Source organism: Panthera uncia, chromosome B4 (assembly GCF_023721935.1).
Source record: "Panthera uncia isolate 11264 chromosome B4, Puncia_PCG_1.0, whole genome shotgun sequence".
NCBI lineage: Eukaryota > Metazoa > Chordata > Mammalia > Carnivora > Felidae > Panthera > Panthera uncia.
Genome location: NC_064809.1, coordinates 60,100,535 through 60,122,797, shown reverse-complemented (window position 1 = coordinate 60,122,797; position 22,263 = coordinate 60,100,535). Strand labels below are relative to the sequence as shown.

Below are 22,263 nucleotides of genomic sequence, written 5' to 3'. Positions count from 1 at the left end.
TATATTTATATTTTTATAACCTACTTATATTAGGTTTAAATGTAGTAACTCCACGGCATCTCATGTGGACCTAAGAACACCTCTAGCTCAATATCTGTGGTAATTTCAATGTCGCGGTGATTTCTTGGGTCAGAAGAATGGGGCTTTGTGCCTAAGAGCTAATATTTAAAGGATGCAAAGAAACACAGCCTCCAAATTAAACTCTTCCTCATTTCCTGCTTCACTCCTTTCCTTTGTGGCTGCATGTGGTGCGCTCTGCCTGGGGTCTTACGGTGGCATGTCGCATTTCAAGGAAGATCTCACGTCGTGTGTACAATCTGCATCCGAACACTGTTGGACTAGGAGTCAGGAAGTCTGGATTTGCATCCCACTTTTGCCACTATCTGGCTGTGGGACCTTACAAAAGTTACTCCACTTCTCTAAGTCTCTGTTTCCTTGTTTATAAAATAGAAGGATGGGACTAAGAGTCTCTGACTGTTCTTTCCAGCTCATCTATGTAACATTTAGTGATATTTCAGACATGGGAATAAACAGACAGGTAAACCCACAGTTGTGACCAAGCTAGAACGTGGTTAAAAAAAAAAAAAAAGGCAAAGGTTGGTAACTGAGCTTTGCCTAGTTGACAAAATGCCCTTGGAACTTCACAGAAGAAAAAGAAGGAAAACAAGTCTGTTTAGGTTGTGTGGTTTCTGTAACATGAATTTAACTAATTTCACTGTCTAGAAAAGTTTTATATTTTGTTTTGCATTACCTGGGAGATTTGTCACATGATGTATTCTTATTTTTCTTTACTTTCAATATTTAAAGGTAGGCTTTAACATCAGGTCCTAAACTGTCCAAAATAGGCACCACATACTGATGGTGGTTGCTACCTGTCAGAAATGAGAATCCTGATTTCTCAATGCTCATAATTGCAAATAAATAATTCTCTCCTAGCAACCAAATAATTTTCTCCCTTGCAGAATCCTTGAAACTCTGAGCTTCAATTTAAAGATCAATTCCTGTAAACTCTATCGTACTTAGGCCTAAGCACATAGATTAATACTGAAATGTTAAAGGGCTATAATTTGGGGGTTCTAAGATCATCTTATGGTTAGCCCATGAGATCTGGGAATTGCTCTGTCTGGAGAGAAAGGAACTGAAATGCATTCATGTGGCAACAGGATTTTATTTGAACAGCAGGCAGCTGCCTGCTAGCATTGCTTTTAGAATTGGCATCCCCTGCATTGAAGCCTTATTGGGATAGAGAAGTATCTCAACTGCCCCCACTTCAGCACCAGGTTGGGCCCACTCCTCCAAGCATCTTCTGGTATCTACTGACCAGCTTTCCTCCCAGATGCTAAGGAATCCTGGGGCTGCGTGAGAACTATGTCCACAACAGGGAGAAAGTCCAGCATGTGGTAACAAGCTTCTGTACACAAAGAACCGCAGGCTTCCTTCTCGAACTAAAGGAATCAAAGAAAGAACAGAGTGTTGATTGTTCAGCTTTCTATGTCCACCTGCCATAGGATCTTGAGCTGAGCAAATGGCAGATAATTTTACTTGGAAGCTTTATCATTGTACAATGACTTGAAATTGAGCATGAGAGGGAGAGATAAAATAGCACTCTGTGTGTGTGTGTGTGTGTGTGTGTGGTGCACGTGGAAGGGCCCAGGCTTTTGGAAGACATCACTCATCACTGAACTCCAAGAGCAAGTCTCCGAACTATGAGTACTCTAATATACAGCAATATAGGAAATCCCTGGATGCAACTGAAAAGTCTCAGACTAGATTCTTCTTCACCTTTAATGCAGAGCCCACACCTTTGTTATATCCCACTGATTGCCAGAGACCTGAGCCCCCTCCACCCTCGGTTATGAGTGGTTACAGGAAAAAATCACAGGGAATATGCATCAACTAGGTCTTTCCTCCAAGTCCTGGAAAAAAAAATGGGATAAACTGACGGCCAAGGCTGCTGAAGGGCTAAAGCAACAGTCTTGTCTCTCCCCATTAAAGTCTTTAAAAGCTTAACATAGTTTTCATTTCTCAGCGCTAATTCAAATCTAAGTCTCTTGCCTTCCTCACAAATCCTCCCTCCACCTTGAATTGGTTGCTCCAGGAGTATCTTCCCTGCTATTATTAGTGGATAATTGCTTAACATTTTCTAGAGGTAATTAACCTTGGCTTTGAAATGAAAGAAATCCCTAAATTGAGCAATATGATGAAAGCCATTCTTTCATGTAATTTAGTCTCATCAGCCAAGTACATCAATTTCTAGCTCAAAGGCAGGGCTGAAGAATAAGCAGTGGCGATACTGTAAAGAAAAAAACTCAAGGTCTCAACACTGTCAATCTCAGTTTCTTCAGAACAGGGATCCCAATGCAGCAGCCTGATTGCATGAGGTCAGTGGTTCTGTTCAAGCTCAACACAGCGACCTTGACAAAGGACATCTGTTAGGAGTCCATGTCGAGCTGACAGCAAGATGCTAGGTATTGCATGCATACTGAAGACTCCAGAAGTTCATCAAGCACCCCTAATTCTGCATTAAAATTTAATTTCTCTTAACATTTTTAGGAAAACAAATGTCATAGTTCAAGGAGCTCTGCTAGTCTACATGCAGTTTGTTGATCCCCGCCAGTGTCTGTATCCTTGCCTGTTTCATAATTAATTGGGTAAGCAGCTCCTTTACGACATAGGTTTTGAGGTTGTGAGATCCCACAAACAACATGCTTGCCCCTCTGCCTCCACCTAAGGCTGTGCCCAGCTGATTTCAGACTGATGGATATCAGAATTTTCCTCTTGCCGAGAGAAAGATTTCCAAGATGGAGACTAAACAACATCCGCTGGTATCTTGTTCCAAAGGTTGGGAAAGTTCTGTGCCAGCAAACCACTTTGTGGTTGCATTAGACGCTCTCGCCTGCCCTGCGGTTAGCTGGAAGTCAGTTTACCGCAGGGCTTTTATCACCCAGAGGCTGCATTTAGCTTTCTGGGTGACCGTGGCCCACACCCCAAACCAGAGGAAGGCCCTGAGGGGCTTTTTAAGGACCATCCAGAAACCCTCAGAGATGCAGGAGGTCCAGATCAGATCTACAGACACAGATTTGCAAAAAAGAGAGAGAGAGACAGAGACAGAGACAGAGAGAGAGAGAGAGAGAGAAAGAGAGAGACAGAGAGATCACTTTGGCGCCCTCTAGGGGCAGTTTATTGCCATCTTGTAGATTGTGAAATCATACATTTGGGTAATCTCATGTCAGTATGGAGACAAACATCTTGTTAGTGATTTCCTCATATGGCTTACCAGTACCCTTTCCTACATTCTTTTTGTTGATTATTTTACATGACCACAGGATCCCTTTTCTCATGGAAACTTCATCATAAAATCCTGTACCAAAGGGGAAAAAAACCCAACAACAACAAAATTAAAGCCAGAGATTTTGATTGTGTCTATCAGTTCTGTTTATTTTGATGCAAGCACTGGAGGCAGCTCTTCAGCCATCCTTTTTAAATGTTTCCCATTCACAAACATGTGATTTGAGTTGGTTTCATTCCCCTTTAACAAACAGGGGGAGCTCTGGGGGAACAAATATTATGATGCCTAATAATTAACAGCATGGTCTGCCTATTTTTCCAAGCACTTCTACTTACTGTCTTTACTACTGCTACTTACTTAACCTCTGCACCTCAGTTTTCTCAAGCAGAAGTGGGTCAAATAAGAGTGCCCTCCTCATAAAAGTGCTGTGAGGATTACATGAGATAATGCCCGTGAAGCACGTCATCCTCCTTCACAGGTGTCCAGGGTCTCTGGCACTCAAGGCAGGAGAGTGCAGGAAACTCAGAGGTCACATAACAAAGGCACGCACCTCGTAGGGTCATGGAACGCATTAAATTAGTTAAGGAAGGCAAAACACCAGAATGATGTTTAGTACCTAGCAAACATTTGAAATCGTTTGCCGTTGTTAGTTTCCTTGTGTATCTCCATTTTATACTCGAGCGAACTAAAACATACAGAGGTTAAGTAACTTGCTTAGGAAATGGACAAACAGTAAGCAGCAGAGTCAGGAATCCATCTGACTCCATGGCCCATGCTCTTTACTACTATGCTCTCTCCATGCATAGTAGCTATTACTATCAGTACTATTTTGACAGGAGAAATAATTTTCAAGCAGGCCTGCTGTCACCTACTGAAGAGAAGTTTCCAATTCATCAGCCTGCAAAGTGCACACTTAGCCTTACACTAAGACAGTAAACATGTAACCACCCATTAACCAATCTTTTGGAGGCATGGGGCAGAAGTCCTCCATATTTTTGTTTTATAATAAGAGGATATTTTCCACTTGCTAAGATATTTGACCTGATCTGGGAAAGTGGAGACAGCCACTAAGGAATTTAAAGAGGGAGTATCCAGAGGAAGAACCGAAAAGCATTCTTAGGGTCTTCCTGCCAAGGTGGACTGAATCAAATGCCCTGGTAACTTCCAACCTTTCTCTAGGAAGGCCTCCAGGCCACTCCACTTTCTGATTTTAGCACAGACGATGCTCCCTGCTCCTCTGAGAAGTAATCTGAGGTTTCTTACAATTTCTGTTGAACTCGGACAGAGATATTCTATGCTTACAATCATTGGAGTGTTCCTAATGTAGTTACAATAGGACTGCTCCCTGACGTATGGCTTCAGCCATCTTTGTCAGCATGTTACCATCTCTGCTATCTAAGCTGCTAAACCTCAGAATCTTCCCAGCTCAAGGAGTGCCCATTGATTTTAGCTTCCAAAAACAGATTTCCCGCTGTACCACCAGATCATAACTGTTGGTGAAGTCCCCTGCTAGTCTGCTTACTGTCTACAAGTGCTGAGGTTACGGAAACTCAAATCTCTGAGGCTGTCTTATTTTCTCTGAGGGCACAGAGCTAAAAGAAGATGGTTTGTTGTTTTAGGGAAGACACTCACTCCTAAGAAATTTCTAGCTATTGGGCAGGGGAAAAAAAACTGTTTTGGAAAATACCAAGTTTTTCTGATGTTGAAGTGGTACAAATATGTATTTAAAGGAGGTGCTTTCCTGAGAGGTGTAGCTGAGGAGGATGCCTGCATTTGAGCTCAATTTGGCTCTGAGGCTTCCTGGTACATTTTCTTTTCCCTTATTTAGACAAGGTAGTAAAGTACTTCATAAGTGAGTTTCTTCTCTTACTCACGTGCTGTACAAGGAGAGAAGCCCACTTGTACTGAAGTAAAATTACCTGAAAAATTTGTTTTCCTAGGAAGTGCTGTCTTGGTAAGAGGAAGATGTTTTCAGGTTGAGTATTAGTCTTGAAGACTCTGGAAGAAAAAAAAACACTCTGAAAGGCTTCATACTGCCTGAAAGTTGTCATCGTTGACAATCACTATTAATAGTTGAAGCAATGAGACAGCAATGATAATGTCACTTACATTGGCCTTTATATGGGTCTCCACATTGAAAAGTTCAAGTGCCACATGCAAGGGTATAGATGGTTTCTCAGGTGTGTTATGGTCCCATTAACAGATGGAAAACCAAACTTGCAAAGGTATCTGTCTCTCTAAAGGGCCCAGAAGAAGTCACTCAATGGTGACAGAAAAAAATACAACTTCAGAACCATACCTTTTAATATGCACCATCATTCCAAGTGTAGGGTTGACAAGTGTGGTTGTATACAATGTAATTAGCCTCTGATGAGCAGGGATGCATGATACTAGAATGTTCATTCATTCATTCATTCCATATTCGTTGAGTGTTCATTACATGCCAGCTATCACTTCAGGCAGTGGGGTACAAAGTGTCTAAGGTCACAGAGCTTCCGTTCTGGTGGCTAGAGACCAAAAAAAAATCAAAATGAAGTATCAGGTAGACATAAATGCTGTGAGGCAAATAAAACAAAGGAACAGAGCTAGGAAACACTGAGCATGTCCACAGGGTCTTGTTTTCTATAGCATGGTCAAAGAAAGCCTCCACAAGAAGGTGGCATTTGAGCAGGTATCTGAAGGACATTAAGGTTCAGTAAGAGTTGTTAAAGTATAATTTTCAAACAGTCAAAAAGCGACTCTTGCATAAATAGAAGCTGAACATATGTCAAAGATTTATTCTACTCAGTAGTTAGTAAAGGATCAATAAAATGTTAAGATTGGTTCAAAAGGGCATTGAAAAATCTGTCATTTACAGGGAGTTTAACAACGGAGTGCTCAACTAAGAAAGGATGTTACATTGGAGACTAAACTGGTTAACGTTCTACTATATTCTATATAAACTATATTCTTTGAGGTTATCTTTCTAACAGACAGAAATTGGGTCTCTCCTGGAAAAAAATCTATAACAAGTAACTTCACTACATCTAGGATTTTTAATCCATAGTAAACAGTGAGTAAAATAAGGCACATTCTTGTGTAAGCCTATTAAACAATGTATCCGTGGCACATTGAAAGGACATACGGCTCACCTTTTTAAGTTTGCCTTCTCCTCCTTCTTCTTCTCCTTCTTCTTCTTATAAAAAAAGCCACACAGATAGCTGAAGGAAGAACATTGCAGGCAGAAACAATGTGAGTGAATCAGCCCATTTCCCTGACTCAGGGAGGGTCCCTCCCACTGACGCAGACTCACACATTCACCTGGACCTTATTATGAATTTTGGTGTAAGTAAATAGCTGGGGGCAATCTGGAGAAGCTGGAAGGTTTATATTAGAAAGTGAGTGGGTACTGAAGTTGGCAGTTGAGAGTGTGGGGATTTTCAGAAGATATTAGGAAGTGAGGAGTATGAAAAGTGGTGAATGAAGGATGAATGGATTTGTGCAACAATTTGCTACTTTTATTGGGCATGAAAACATATTTTGTCTATCCCAGCTCCACCTTTGCCTGTTTCCTGAGAGACTGAGCAAAGATATGAATTAGTTCTGATTACTTTCGGTTTGTTTGTTGGACTGGGTTCAATAGGAGATGGGACCATGTCCTTTCTAGAACTTGTCTCTGAAACAATCACATGCATTAGGGTGTTTCAGCATGGAAACATTGTCACTGGAAGCTGAGCAGGAAAGGAAGTGAGAATGCCTCTCAAGTCTGGAGGGTTAGAGAAGTGCCCCCCATCCAGGGAAGACACTTGTAGTTGCCCCTCTTCTCTTCACTTTACCCACCTTCTAGCCACCGCTCTAGCTGAGGTTTTCCGAGCCTTACTGTGGACTCTGGCGCCCCATGCCTGCCCTTCAGACCCTAGCTCCTGCCTTTCTCCACATGTTCCGGGCTGAAACCTAATCTCTGTTTTCCAAAATACCTTTTCTTCTCACTCTTCACGCTGCATACAACCCCCCCTGCATGTCCTCATGGTAATTTAACTACCATCCAAGGAACCCAGTATCTCCAAACTCTTCACTTGGCCAACTGGGTGATGATACCATAATAACAGAGGCTCTTCAACATAAGGAGCAGGTATGGATGTAGGGAGTTTATTTTTCAGATGGTATTTATAGTCCCTCTAGGATATCTAAGTAGAAGTGTTCAGTAGGGAATTCCCACTTTCTGCCATCCCACCCTTTCACTGATGGATGGAGACGGACAGTGAGGGTTTCAGGCACCAGACAAGGAAGAGGAAATGGTGATCTGATGGAAGAGGAAAATGGTGGCGTTGATGGATACCCTATCCCCTCTGCTCCCTGCCAAGAAGGATAATATGTGGAAAGAGGTGGACGAGGCAGCTGGGGAGAAAAGAAATGAGTTTGTAACCCCAGCCCCTTTGCTCTTAGAAAGAGGCTCTTGCTCCCAGACACTTTCTTCACACTGTCTCAAAGTCCACTAATTAGAAATTCATTTGGGTTAATATTCAAGTATCCTGAAATGATTAAGGAGACCACCATTCTTTCATTCCTTCAAGTTGGTTCAATAAACACTTGTTTACTTCCTTGTTTTACTGAAGTTTACGAGAGGGGGGGAACAGAATCACACTTTCAGGATCCTAAATTAAAAGGGCAAATGCAAAGGAGGTTGGGGTAAACAGTCACTGAACAGGAAAGGATGATGACCACTTTTGTTCTGGTCTCAACTCAGAATCATCTTGCCTTCTTTGGCCAGTGATGTGAACCTTGCATCTGAGCCCTGTCCCCAGGCAACATCTCCAGGGGTTCCAAAGTTCCACACTTGCTTTTCTCTTATTCTGGAGTACCAGGCTATCCGCTCCAAATTAGTCCTAGATTTTGCTAAAAGCAATGCAAATTTCCATACATGTTCCCCTATTCATCCTGGGGGATGTTTTCAAATTTCATCCAGCTTAGAGTGGCACCAAGAAGCATTCTGTTCTCTCTCCCATCTTCAAGGTCAAGAATTTGTATCCTGATTGCTGAGAAAGGCCAGACTTCTCCTAGAAGGAAATATTTTTGTTAGAGAAGTCTGTGTCAGATTATTTCGTCTGTTAACAGCAGAACCAGAAGATAATGAGGACTATTTGACAGAGTCTAGCATTGACAAATGGTACACATTTTTGAACTCATTTCAAAGTACAAACTCCTATTTCATTTCGTTTTCTAGGGCTCTGAATAACTTATAGACAATTTAATTGCCTGTATTTGGAATAGGGAATTCCTAAAATGCTGAGTATAATATTTGGATTTAAAGAAAAAGACACCATAATAGAGGCCATTGTTCAAGTAAGTAGAGACAGGTTCATGTATTTCAAACCTTGGATAAAATATAAAGAAGATCATTGAGCTCTAATTTGAAAGAATTCCACTGAAAGACTCAGAAAGCAATCCACTGTGAGAATATGAGACAGAATTATAATATTTACTGGACAATTGTTTGCTAAGAAGCATTTATTTTATATCACTTTTTAACAAGACTGAACTGTCAAATTGTTTAAAATTCCATTGGAAAAATTTGGATTATCACAAAAGTGTTTACTCTTTTATCCTTCCATGTATATTGGATTACTCATGGAGGACAATGGAAAGAATCTGAGAAATGCTGGTTTTAACAGCAACTTAAACTGCATTTCAGAAATTTTATAGACTATGTAAATGAAAGCAACTTTTGGATATGTATTAACATAGCCGTGACACTACTGGTATAACGTGAGGCGCAGAGAAATGAAAATTCCAGCACTATCAGCAAAGATTTTCCTTTGGAAGATGACGGTACAAGTGAAACATGCTTCCCATATAACAACCGTGCTTGCATACACAAAAAAGAATCATCTTTATCTTGTTTTGCTAAATGCCATTGTTAGCTCCAGCAGCTATGATTCTGAGTCTGTGCAATAATACATGACCTTTTATAGTCATTCTGGAACTATGGAATTATCACCTATGAAGACACTGTAATCATATATAACCTTAGATCACCCACTGAATATACTTCCATGAAAAGCATGTTTAGAACAAAGCCAAACTTTTTCTTGGTATGAAAATCACTTTTGATTCTCCATTCTAATACCAGATAGGCACTTCCACTGGTCATGTGTGAGTTCCAAGGACATAGATAACTCACAATGATGCAACAGGTCTTAGCTGCATGAGGATCACCTGGAAGGCTGGTAGCAGCAGATTGCGGGGTCTCTGCCCCCAGAGTTTCTGAGTCAGTGTACCTAAAATGGGGCAGAGAATGCATTTCTAACACATGATGTTGATGCTGCTTTCCTGGGAACCACACTTTGAGAACTGCTGCACTAAATGACTCTAGGTAGGGAGTGCTAAAAGCAATTTTAGGGAAAAAAAAATCTTACGTGTGGGTCAGGCTGGTCTTGTGAAAAATGAAAACAAAGAAAAAGCCTATAAGCTTCCCTCTAAAGGCTCAGCCTCTCTATGGTCCCCTCCTCCACACAGAACCCTCTGCCTCCTGGTTTCCATTCTCTCTTTCCGACCTCCAGTTCTCAAAAGTACTCACAGGTCTTGCTATCTTAATTGACCCTAAAATGTACATTAACCATAGCAGCAGTTATTCCTCTCAGGGACCTTTGCATTTTGACATGGATCAAAAATTCAGACCTGACCTGATAAATGAAATCTGAACAAAAAAAGGTGTTAATTTTATATGGGAAAAACTGTTACATTTCCACTCCATCACCTACATTACACTAGAGTGATCTAAAAGTCAAATCTCTTCGCGTTACTTTCTTGTTCAAAGTCTTCAATGACTATCCTTCTCCCACAGGCAAATTTTAAAGGCAAGGCTTCCAGGCTTTTCCATATATGCCACTGCCTACCTTCTCAACCTCCTCAGCCACCTTGCCCTCCTTCCACTTTGTATATGACAGTACTGAACTATTTTAAATTCTTTGAAAATGACCTATTCTCAGGATCAGCTACATTATTTGGGGAACCCAGGGAAAGATGAAAATGAAGGGCCCTCTGATCAAGATGTATTAAAGAATTTCAAGACAGCACTTGCAGAGATTCGCCCAAGTCCAAAGGCTTCTGAGCACAGAGCGCTGTGTGGCTGCAGGTCACACACACATGAGCAGCCCTGACTGTTCCAGAGACAATAATCTCTAAGTCCCTTGGCGCTTGTCTTGGGGTATCACAAAGAAACCAGTCAGGGTGTGTCATTTCCTTTTGCTCTGAGTTGGTATCTCTAGGTTTGTTGAATGTCAAATGCAGGAAAGCACCTGAGCTTCGCCATGCCTCTGTTCATTTTCCAGGAAAACTCTTAGGTAGCCAGAGGGTACAATGTACTGCTTTGACCCTGGCACTACTTGCTCTCCTTATGCCACTGTCCTAATCTCTCCCTCTTTTGTACCTTTGCAAGGTACCATTCCTGCCTTCTGAAATGCCATTCCCTGTTTCTCACCTGATTAACTTGCATTCAACCATCCTTAGAGGCTCAGCTGAGGCTCCTCTTCTGCTGGGAGGCCTTTCCCAAATTCCAGAGCCCCTGCGTGCACAGTACACTCTGCCCTTTAGTGGTTAGCCTGCTGGGTTTTCATCTTGTTTGCATGAGCACCATATTGACTAAGTTCCAAGCTATTCCAAAGCATCGATGGTGTCTTCATCTTTGTATCTGCAGAACCTAGCATGACATCTGGATTGGAGAAATGGCTTCAAAATGCTCATAACGTGGAAGAACAGGAGGTCATGCGTGCTAACATTTTTCACAACTCAAAAATAGTTTCTTGGAAGAAAACCATTTCTGAAGCTGACAGGCAGCTTACATGGGACTCAGAATTCTTCCAGAACTCCTAGGTGAGGTGGTCAACTGACTTCTAGTTACCGCAAAGGAAGGAAGCTCTGGGGCAAGAACTGAACTGCTTAGCCTCTTGAACCTAATCTGAGTGGGTGTGAACCCCAGAGACGTGTTCAGTCCCACTCAGTGGAGGAATCTAACACATGAGAGAGTCTGAGAGAGTCATCAAGAATGCCTTTCCTAGACCGGCTTCATATGGGAACTTTTAATCTTAATTCAAATATCAGAGACTGTCTGAGGTCTACAGTCAACTTTCCAGGGCTGATGATCTAGTTTGTGGTTGATGTAAGTTATTTGCGTCTCCTCCTCCTTCGTGACTTCTGACTACTCACTGTCGTTCTACCCTGAGTGGGTGGTGAAATACCTTACAAGCTGAAATTCAAACCAATAAAGTCTGCTTTTTGTAAGTTTATGGTTTATCTATGAATTTCATGTACCCAAGCTATCTTCATCCCTGGCTGATTCAAAATTTGAGCATTGGCAGGATATCATATTTACTTAGGTATTTTTCTCCAACTTGCGGGAATATACTATTCTGGGTTTCTGGGTGCATTTTGAGAGAAAATCCAGGAAGCTTTTTTTTTTAATATAATCTTCTTAGTTGTTTTTCAGCCATTGATATATACTTTGTGCCTGCAAACAGTCTAAGATTGAAGCAGCATCTGGTTTGTTTTCTTTCTGGCCAGGCCAGGGAGAAAAGGGAGCTAGTTGTTCCTGACTTTCTCCATAGACTGCTGCTTCTTTCTCTCTTTCTCTTCCAACTCTCATGACGCGGGTGGGCTTTCACTCCCTTGAGGTGCCTCCAGCCCTCGGACATCACTAAAGAGCTGGGACAAAGGGTGGTCAGGTTCAGACACAAATCTCAAAAGGCAAACAAGGTTAGATTCCTCTTCAGCTGACACTGAAGCCTGAATCCTTGTTCAGACAGGCACACTAGCCCACCTGCTCCAAAAGCAAATCCTGGGCTGCCTAAACCACACCACTCATAATGGAGTGTCAGGGAGCATAGGAGAAAGTCCTGAGTGACCCAGAAGTGTGTCTCAATAGTAAGGCAACTTTATCTCTCCAATGTTAATGGTTCTGTTTGCTTGGATACTTAATTCACTTAGGAGCCTTACAAATTGCAAATCTGTAGACTTACAAATTTATAGACTTAGAATCTGGACTCTCAGGGTTGTGAGGGAATTCAACAGGTTGTATAGTTGGTCCCTTCCAACACCTGAGTCCCTCTCTGCCACTGCCATGCCTGGGTTTTGTTATTATCTGTGCTTAAACGTTACCAAGGATGGCAAATTTACTGCTTGCCCAAGGTCACCCATTTCATTCTTGAGTAGCTCTTTTAGAAATATCTTCTTTTCATAAACCAGATGTCAGCTAAAGTCAACTTGCCCTTTCATATTTAAATGAAACTGTTTTGAATTCTCATGCCTTATGAGGTAAGCCATTCAGCAACTCTTTCAAACTCTTCGTTAATCTTTGACATGTGGGCAGGAGGTTGTTTATAACTGTCCAGGCCACCTCTGGCTGAGGCTTAATCGCTCCATGTATGGAGCCCTCTCTTTTCTATGCCTATTCTCTTTTCTACTGTCGCCTCTTCCTCCACACTAAGCAGCGCTCTGTTTTCCTGTTGGGACATTCCACGTGAGCCTGTCTCAAACACAAGGCTGTGCAAGTGTGTGTGACATACTTTTACAGGACAATTCAGACAACTGCTGGAGTCAACAGTGCAGTGACCAATCTGCTTATGACTAAATATTGCACATTTCTAGTCTTCAAAGCCCCTCAGGTACCTCATCACCAGGACCTCATTCCCTGGCCACATTTCCCTGTAGCTTCCACCTCCCACCTTGTACTTGGCCCCCTCTTTTCTTTTAACTCCTCCCCTCTTCTGTCAAATTCTTGGCTTACGTCCCAAATCCTAGTTGACTTCCTCTGTAGAGAAATTTGGTTTTGCCTTTATCTTCTAGACCTTGACCTTGGGATCTCTTGGCCCACATCCAGGGCAGTTTACCAATGTGTTTCCCCAAAGACAGTCTACTCCCTAAAAGCCTTGTGCCAGAGGATGCCCTGTCCCCATATGGTTACACAAAGTCCACGTCTGACTCCCTGTCAGCTCTACCCAGTTCATTACAACCTGCCTTCTCTTGGCTGGCTTCTGACTCTGGAGTCATTGCTGTAGACAGAAAGAACACAGGCTTTGGAATCCGACCAGAGTCTGAATCCCAGATCTACTATTCATCAGTCATGTGACATCATTGGCCTAACTTCTGAAGACCATCATTCTCAGCTAAGAAATGGTAATTATACCATCTAAAGAATTTATGTGAAAATTTGATTAGATAATATACAGTGTCTGGCACACAGTAGACCCTCAACAATTTTTATTTATTTGAATTAAAATAAAATAAGATGGAGATCAGCCTTGAACATCTATCTCCCAAGCAAACAGAACCATTTATGCCAAATAAGCAAAACTAAATGCAGCTTCTTGTATAAGTGTACATGAAACTTACCTTAGGTTATTTCTTGTATATGCCACTGATAATCATAACAGAAATTTAAAATGTCCTCCTAAAATGGTATAAGAAAAGCACTTTTAACCAATCCCCTGCCATCTGGAAACCCCCACCATAATAACCAATCACTGTAAAGGTTAAGCAACTTCCTCATTGTCAGTTTATAAGCCATCCTATAACATCATGCCTCTGAACTTCATACCAGTTTTGGGTCTCAAGCACTGCTGACGGTGACCTTTTTTTCCTCATTCAGTAAAATATTCATATCAAGTAAAGCTCTCTAAATTTTCTTTTAACCCTTTCCTTCTCCCCCAGCCTCAAAAAGCTTCAAAGCTGGTGCAGATGAACCCTCCCCAGCCTGGTTGGTTCCCTGCTTGTTTTGACCCCTGATCCCTCCCTCCTTGCTATCTTGGCTTTCCTGCCATTTCATCTGGTCCCTGCTTTCATTCCCAGCTTTGGCTTTCATGACTCAGTCACTCCCACTCATATGCAGAAGTGGAAGAAATGTCTCCTTCTGCCTCTCCCTTTGTTTGCCATCATGATTCTGACTTACCTGGAAACAGCTTCAGAGATGATTAAGTTATGGCTCACAGATATAATTGAGCCGTTTCCGAATTTCCAAATGGCATCAGAAGCGCTGAGATCACCATAAAGATGCATCGTCTTCTTTGTCAGTGAGGACTGAAGAAATGCTGGCCGTCATATCTCTTTTTTGGAATCTCCTAAGTAAGGACCTCAGTAGCCCTGAAAGAAAAAAAAAAAAAAAAAAACAAAAAAAAAAACAAAAAAACAAGTCAGAGATACCATGATAGCTGTCACAACCCAAACCCCACGAACACAAAATATTTAAAAATGTTAAATAAGCAAATAAAGTATCTTGCAACATAATCTCTGTTCTGGTGCTAAATAACTTTGTTTTAAATATACAAAACTCCAAACATAAGCCCTTAAGGATAAAATGCTAGTAATGAAATTGATACTAAGTGAAGACGACCATTTTTTATGAAATATTTATTGACTTACCACATAGGCTATCTGAACCTCAAAACTAACTCAGCCTCTGCCGTGGTGGGACTTCAGGATGGAGGCTGACAGAGAACGTACCCTCACCCACTCAGCCAGGCAGATGCTCCGGGATGCACATGTCATTCAGATTTGGCTATTCTTGTGGTGTGGGGAAAGAGCTGCATGATTTCACTGGCATTTCCATATCAGAGAGGAATTCTAAGAGAAAGTATCATATTTGAGCTGCTTGAGGGGACTGTTCCATAAGCAATTTCAGGCAAATTATTTATCTCTTTGAGGTGTACATGCTCATTTGCACAAAGAGTATAAAAATGAATGCCACTATTAGTTTGAAAACAGGTCTGGCTATTATAACAAAAGTCAAAATAACCGCGGTTTAAAAGAGGCGGGCTGTTATCTCTCTCATGATACAGTTTGAACACAATGAGTCCAGAGTTAACAGCATAGCTCCCCAGTTTGGGGCCAGGCTCCTCGGATCCTGTTTTGCATCTTCAACACATAGCTTTCACCTCAGGGCTAAACTGTCTGTTCCCAACTCTTGTCTCCACATCTACATTCCAGCCAGTGAAAAGGAAGGAGAAGGGAAGGGCACAATCTTTCCCTAAATTTAAGGGTATGAACTGTAAGTTGTTTATATCTTTCTGCTCGCATCCCATTGGCTAGCACTTAGTCATGTGGTCACAACAATCTGCACCACAAACTACAAGCCAGAGTCTTCCACCGGGATTCCACGTACCCAGCTAAACTTCAACACCACTCATCATCAGGGGAATACAAATCAAAATCACGATGAGATTCCACATCACACCCATCAGATGGCTAAAATTAACAGAAGAAACAACAGGTGTTGGTGAGGATATGGAGAAATGGGAACCCTCTTGCGCTGCTGGTGGAAATGCAAATTGGTGCAGCCACTCTGGAGAACAGCATGAAGCTTCCTCAAAAAACTAAAAATAGAACTACTTTATGATCTACCAATTGCCCTATTAGGTATTTACCCAAAGGATACAAAAATACAGATTCAAAGGGGTCACGTACACCCCAATGTTTCTAGCAGCATTATCAACAACAGCCAAACTATGTAGAGAGTCCAAATGTCCATCCACTGATGAATGGATACAGATGTGGTATATGTATATAATGGAGTATTAGTCATCAAAAAGAATGAGATCTTGCCATTTGCAACGACCTGGATGGAGTTAGAGTGCATTATGCTAAGTGAAATAAGTCAACCAGAGAAAGACAAATACCATATACTTCTGCTTATATGTGGAATTTAAGAAAAAAACAGGTGATCATATGAGTGAGCAGGTTGGGAAGAGAGGGAAACAAACCACAAGGGACTCTTAATGATTGAGAACTGAGGGCCGATGGAGGGAGGTGGGTGGTAGATGGGCTAGATGAGTGACGGGTACTAAGGAGAGCACTTGTGATGAGCACTAGGTGTTGTAAGTCATGAATCACTGAATTCTATTTCTGAAACCAATAATGCACTGTATGTTAACTAACTAGAATTTAAATTAAAAAAAAAAATCAGGACTTGTCTTGCTAACAAAGGAAAAGAGAATACATACTCCAGGGCAGCTAGCAACTATCCTCAAAACAATATAGGTAGAATGTTTGACACAAAGTCAATGTTCAATCGATAGTAATGTGTTTTTTTTATAATAAGCAAAAATTTAAATAAGTTGATTTTATTTCATTCTTGATATAGAGACAAAAGAAAAAGGTGTGTGTATCTCCACACAGAGACTCACAATGTGGGTCTGATTAAGAGTGGCTGTGGTTTGGAAATAGAGCGACTGGCGCTGCACTGGCCTTCTGGCGCTGCTGGGTTTTAGGCAGTGAAGGCATCATCTGTGGGCCCAGCCTTGCCCAGTCCCCCAACCAATCCCGATCAGGTGATCACTGGTGAGCAGTCTTTCAGCTCTACATGCACCATTTGGTGTGTGTTGGGGAGTCCAAATTGTAGTCTTCCCATAATGCCCAATTCACTTCTTCCATTCATGAATCTGGCCTTCTGGTGAATTTTTTCCCCTTGTCCACTGGTGCAAACATACCTCATGAGCAAGCCTACCCAAAACATTATACAGGGGGACATTACTCACATCCTTTGTATACACTGCCATGCTGCTATCATTACCTTTCATGCAAGGAGTCTTTTTTCCTCAAGTTCCAAGAAAGAAAAGAGAAATAAAAAGAAAAAAAGAAAAAGAAAAAGAAAAAGAAAAAGAAAAAGAAAATAAGGAAAGGGAAGGGAAGGGAAGGGAAGGGAAGGGAAGGGAAGGGAAGGAAAGGAAAGGAAAGGAAAGGAAAGGAAAGGAAAGGAAAGGAAAAGAAAGGGAAAAGACAATCAGAAGCCAAGACAGTAGGAAACCATGCCAAAGAGTTATATATCCAGAATAGAAACCATAACACTAAGCACAAACTTCAGAGTGGGACTCTGCAGTAGTGGGTGGTCACGTGGCAGTGTTCCATAAACTCCAGATCTCAATACAGGATGACATAAGACATGTCCTACCATATTGGGAGGGAGAATTGATGGCGGTGGGGGGGAGAGAGGGTGACTCATGCCATCATTCCTCACTCGAATGATTCTTACAGTCGGCAGGACATCCAAGAAGGACATACCCTGAGTGAAAATTACTTGACCATTTGGCAAAGTACTAAGTACTAAGATAGCATTTCACCAACAACTAGAAAAATTTCAAGTTAAACCATGGAAAAGTCACCCTGTGGGTGTGGAAAGGAATAATATTTTAAGATAGGCTCTGGGGCTTTCTCTGTCAAAAATGAAATAGCCTGACCAATCAGAACAGGACTCAATAAAGGGAGAAATTTCACATGAACTCTTCAACTAATGATAAAATAAGAATAGAACTCAATGTGAGAGCTTCAATGGATCTAAGAGGCCACCCGAACTCACTGTTCTATAGTTCAGAAAGCTACAGATTTGCTTAGCCCATATGTGGCAGAGCCACAATGAAAACCTGAGCACTGGAGGCTCCTGGTCCAGTGAGCCTTGGCAGGAACTTTCTGACATCAGAGGACTCTTTTATTCTAAAAAGAAAATATTTCTTGTGGGAAATCAGTACTATGTTCTTAAACTGATTTTATCAAAAAAAGGACGAGACTGGAGATGGCGAAACAAATCCTAAGTGTATAAACAATGTCATCCAACTGTTGTATAATGACTACATTCCAGAGGGGTTTTCAGAGTGACAAATGACTTCAAACAAACATTTGGTTCTGGCGGCACCTTTTGTAAGTGGCTTTAGAGGAACTGTGGAATGCAGAAGAATGCAGAAGAGAGTGGTGATCTAACCAGACTGGGAATGAGGAAAATCCTATGTCAAGTGACTGGAACAGAGAATAAAGTAATGTTTATGAAATCCCCCTTTCTATCTGAGTGAGACAACAGGGACTGCCTAGACCCAGCAGATGTTCCATGTAAGTGAAGAGTTGCTCCACGTGACCCAAACCCAATGGCAGGGACCAGACTGCACACGTGGGAGAGCAACAAGCCACCATCCCGCCAGCAAGGAGAGCAGGTAGAAGCTGGCAGGCAATGGGTAGTGTGGGAGGCAGCAGGTTGAGGGGAAAGGGCACTGCACAAGGACTCAGAGGACTTGGGTCCCAGTCCTGGCACTTACACTAGTTGTCCTAGTTGTGCCACCGTGGGTAGGTTACTTAACATCTCTGGATGGGCTTCAGTTTCCTACTCCATAAAAGGAGAAGGTTTCATTCCATCTTTGCCGGCTCGAAAATTCTGCTTTCTAGGGTTCACTAGTCAAATGCCTACAGCAATGTTTCCCAACCCCCCAACCTGAGGCAGTTTGGCCCTTCAGGAGACATCTGGCAATGTCACAACTGGTTGTCACACAGTGGGAAGGGGCTACTGCTGTTGGCATTAGGTGGGTGAGGGACAGGGATGCTATTCAACACCTCCAAATACAAGGAAAGCTCCCCACAACAAAGAATCACACAGCCCAAAATGTCAATAATGCCAAGGCTGAAAAACACTAACTGAAAGGACAATAGACAAACCCATTTCACCCAATTATTGTCATGTTGCCAGATCTGTTGAAGAGAATCTGAAAATGTGGATTTTTTGGTAAAATATCCCCAATTGAAGAGAGAGCAACATTTTTTTTTAACGTTTTTTTTTTTTTTATTTTTTTTTTATTTTTTATTTTTGGGACAGAGAGAGACAGAGCATGAACGGGGGAGGGGCAGAGAGAGAGGGAGACACAGAATCGGAAACAGGCTCCAGGCTCCGAGCCATCAGCCCAGAGCCCGACGCGGGGCTCGAACTCACGGACCGCGAGATCGTGACCTGGCTGAAGTCGGACGCTTAACCGACTGCGCCACCCAGGCGCCCCAACATTTTTTTTTTAATACATAGAAAACACTCTGGGAGCCAAATAAAATGGGGCTTTAGGACAAATTCTGTCTGCAAGCTGCCAATTTCTGAAATCTAATTAGCCACATACTGTCCAAGTAATTAGTGTCATTTAACTGAAAGCGTGGATTTGTTCATCTGTGTCTAGTTATCTGAGCTAAAGTGAAGCAGGTCACGGTTAATCCGTGTGCGTGCTCATATACACGTCTGTGTGATACAGTGGGAAAAACACTACATGAAGTGTTCAGAGACATACCCACTTACCATGTGGGTAACTTTAGGGTCAGAATCATTAAATTCTCTGAACAACAGGGTCTCCACTTTCATGGAGGGTATCAATATTCTTTCTGTCTACTTCTCCAGGTTGTCACAGGATAATGGTATCATGGAGCTGAGGGGTGCCTAGGTGGTGCAGTCAGCTAAGCCTCAGGCTCTTGATTTCGGCTCAGGTCATGATCTCATGGGTTCATGAGACCGAGCCCCACGGAGGGTTTGGTGTTACCACCATGGAGCCTGCTTGGGATTCTCTCTTGCTCTCACCCTCTCGCTCTACCCCTCACCTCACAAAAATAATAAATATTTAAAACAATAAAATAAAAATACGTATCTTGGAGCTGGAAGGATCTTCAGAAATCACTTCATACACAGTTATGCCCAGAGAAGTGATCCCATGACGTTGCCCTTGAACTCAGTCAATGGCAGGCCCGGGGCTTGGAAGCAGGTGTCCTGACTCCCTATCTTTAGTTCTGTGAGGGTGAGAGGAAGGGAGGTGGTGTGGGTGAGAGTGCCAGATGTACACTCTTCCAGATGTGGTCTGCCACCATTTGATCTTTCAGTTGTGCCTGAGCAGCACCAGATGGGACCCGAGGAGGAAATGAGAGGGACGGGAAAGCTCTCTGGAGCCTGTAAATGGCTCCCCTGTCTCCCAAACGGAAGGTTGGTGTTGGCATTCGTTTTTCTCCAACGTACACCAGCAGGCAGGTCTCTGGTCAGCAGCAATGCAAGTGCCTGATATTGAGCAAAAGGAGGCCTGAGCCAGAGCGTGTGACTGGCTCAGCACGGACACTTTACCCTGCTCAGAAAAACTATGCAAGAGCACCTCCGCACCATCAGTGGGCTGCTGAGAGGAACAGTGCGGTCACGGCGCCACAGGGGCCCACGGCGTTCATGGGAGCTAGAGGCCTCAGGTGACTCTCCAAGGCTAACCATGGTGTATAGACAGAACCCTTCCCCCACCTGCCTCCTCGGAGCACCTCCAGTGCTTTCCTGTCCGCGACTTTGTTCCATTACTGCCTCCTGTTGGGGATGAGCCCCGTTCCTGTGCTTACCTAAGGGCCTGGGTTGGCGGCTCACAACCGGGCCAGGGGCTACCTCCGAGGCTTTGCCGAAGCGCAGCGTGCGCATGTCTGTTCTGCAGCCGGCTTTCCCGTGGGGCGGAGTTTCAGCTCCCACCCCGGCTGCCCTGAGCAGGTCAAGCAACTGCTCTCTTAAGTTCTCAGAGTCGCTTCCGTCTTCTCTTAGCCTGCTCGCTGGCTGCGGTCGCACGGAGAGGCCCGGGTGTTGGCATCAACATTTAGAGCTTCTGTCTTTTTTCTTTAGTGCTAACCCGTCTCCCAAGCCCATGGTGAACATCACCACGGGCTGTCCTGTCCGTGGAACGGGTGAGACGGAACTTGCTGATGCTGCAGCCGCTGCCGTGCCGTGCGCTCGGCTGCTCCAGCAGGTTTCACATTTTTTAGTGTAATGACAGAGTTTTCAGTTACTTACAGGATGTAATTATAAATACATATTTGCAATAGAACCAGCTTGATGTGCTTATTTTTCCATTAATAGCACACTGCACTTTTTGGAATGTGTGTACCACCCTTTCCTTAAAGCTCAGCTAAAGCCTTAACCTCCCCCTCTTAGGCCTTCCAGCCAATGTCTTTCTTATGTCTGTACCACTGACTGGGGACTGGAGACTCTCTATGTCTCATCCGTTTAGGTGGGATTGAAGGAAGAGTCACCTACTGTGTGTTCTACCCAATATAAAGAGTGTTAACCTTGGAAAACAAGCAACACTTCTTAGATCCTCTTTATCTCCATCATGTGAGCTAGTGCTGTAGTTACTAGACTCCCAAGAAGATTTAGAGTCCACAGAGACTTTGAGGGCCAGGGACCTAATAAAATAGCATCTTGCTTCCATGTGAGAGTGATAAGTATTTTGAAGAATCAGACATGGGAGTAGCAGAGATAAAGGCCAGTGACTAAAATGAAGTTGGAAGACACAGCTCAGGGTGAGATCCAGCTGAATGTCAAGGTGTCGAATAAGTGGCAGTAGTGGTGGTCTGGCCAGGCCTCTCACTGGTGAGGCAGAACAGTGGAGACAAGTTCTCAGGTAGACACTCATCTCCAAAGAGAAGAAGGACAGGGTTATTAGTCACCACTAGATTTACCTCAAATTTACCAATTTGCAAACCAGTGTAGCTGCCTTGAGCCACGTCACTAAAGGGGCAAAGTTACACTTTGGAAGTTACACTTGTAAGCTCCCTCCGTATAGAAGGCTGCATGAGACGTGGGGGAGGCTCGTTCTCCCTTAAAATTTATTTTTATTTCTTTTTAATTTATTTTTAATGTTTATTTTTGAGAGAGAGGGGGAGAGCACGAGTGGAGGAAGAGCGGTGGGAGGGGGGGGGGGACAGAGGATCTGCGTGGGCTCTGTGGTGACAGCACAGAGCCCGATGTGGGGCTCACACTCACCAACCATGAAATCACGACCTGAGCTGAGGTCAGACGCTTGACTGACTGAGCCACCCAAGTTCCCCAACAGTTTATTTCTTTTTTTTTGTATTTATTTTTTATTTTTTTAATGTTTATTTTTGGGAGAGAGAGGATGAGCCAAGGAGGGGCAGAGAGAGAGGGAGACACAGAATCTGAAGCAGGCTCCAGGCTCTGAGCCACAGAGTTGACTCTCAGCACAGAGTCCAACGCAGGGCTTGAACTCAAGGACTGAACTGGGAGATCATGACCTGAGCTGAAGTCGGACGCTTAACCGACTGAGCCACCCAGGTGCCCCCCAACAGTTTATTTTAAATGATGGCAACATCCAAGCTATTTTTTCCAATATCTTTACCAAATTTGAACACACGTCCTTGAAACCTCACCCAAATCCCAGCGCAATCTTCTGACATTACCGATT

The 22,263-nt window shown here is 42.9% G+C and overlaps 1 long non-coding RNA gene across 2 annotated transcripts; it reads right to left on the bottom strand.

The window, feature by feature from the left end:
• Nucleotides 1–1,148: 1,148 nt before the first annotated feature.
• On the bottom strand, nt 1,149–20,406 carry LOC125918917 (uncharacterized). Of its 2 annotated transcripts, none has more exons than XR_007456616.1 (7): nt 20,322–20,406; nt 14,211–14,401; nt 13,655–13,712; nt 6,421–8,325; nt 5,589–5,796; nt 5,209–5,287; nt 1,149–1,445 (listed from the first exon to the last, which is right to left on the bottom strand). It is a non-coding gene; the product is annotated as an uncharacterized LOC125918917 (long non-coding RNA). The 2 variants fall into 2 exon arrangements; XR_007456617.1 differs by lacking the exon at nt 20,322–20,406 and adding an exon at nt 14,681–14,880.
• Nucleotides 20,407–22,263: the final 1,857 nt, after the last annotated feature.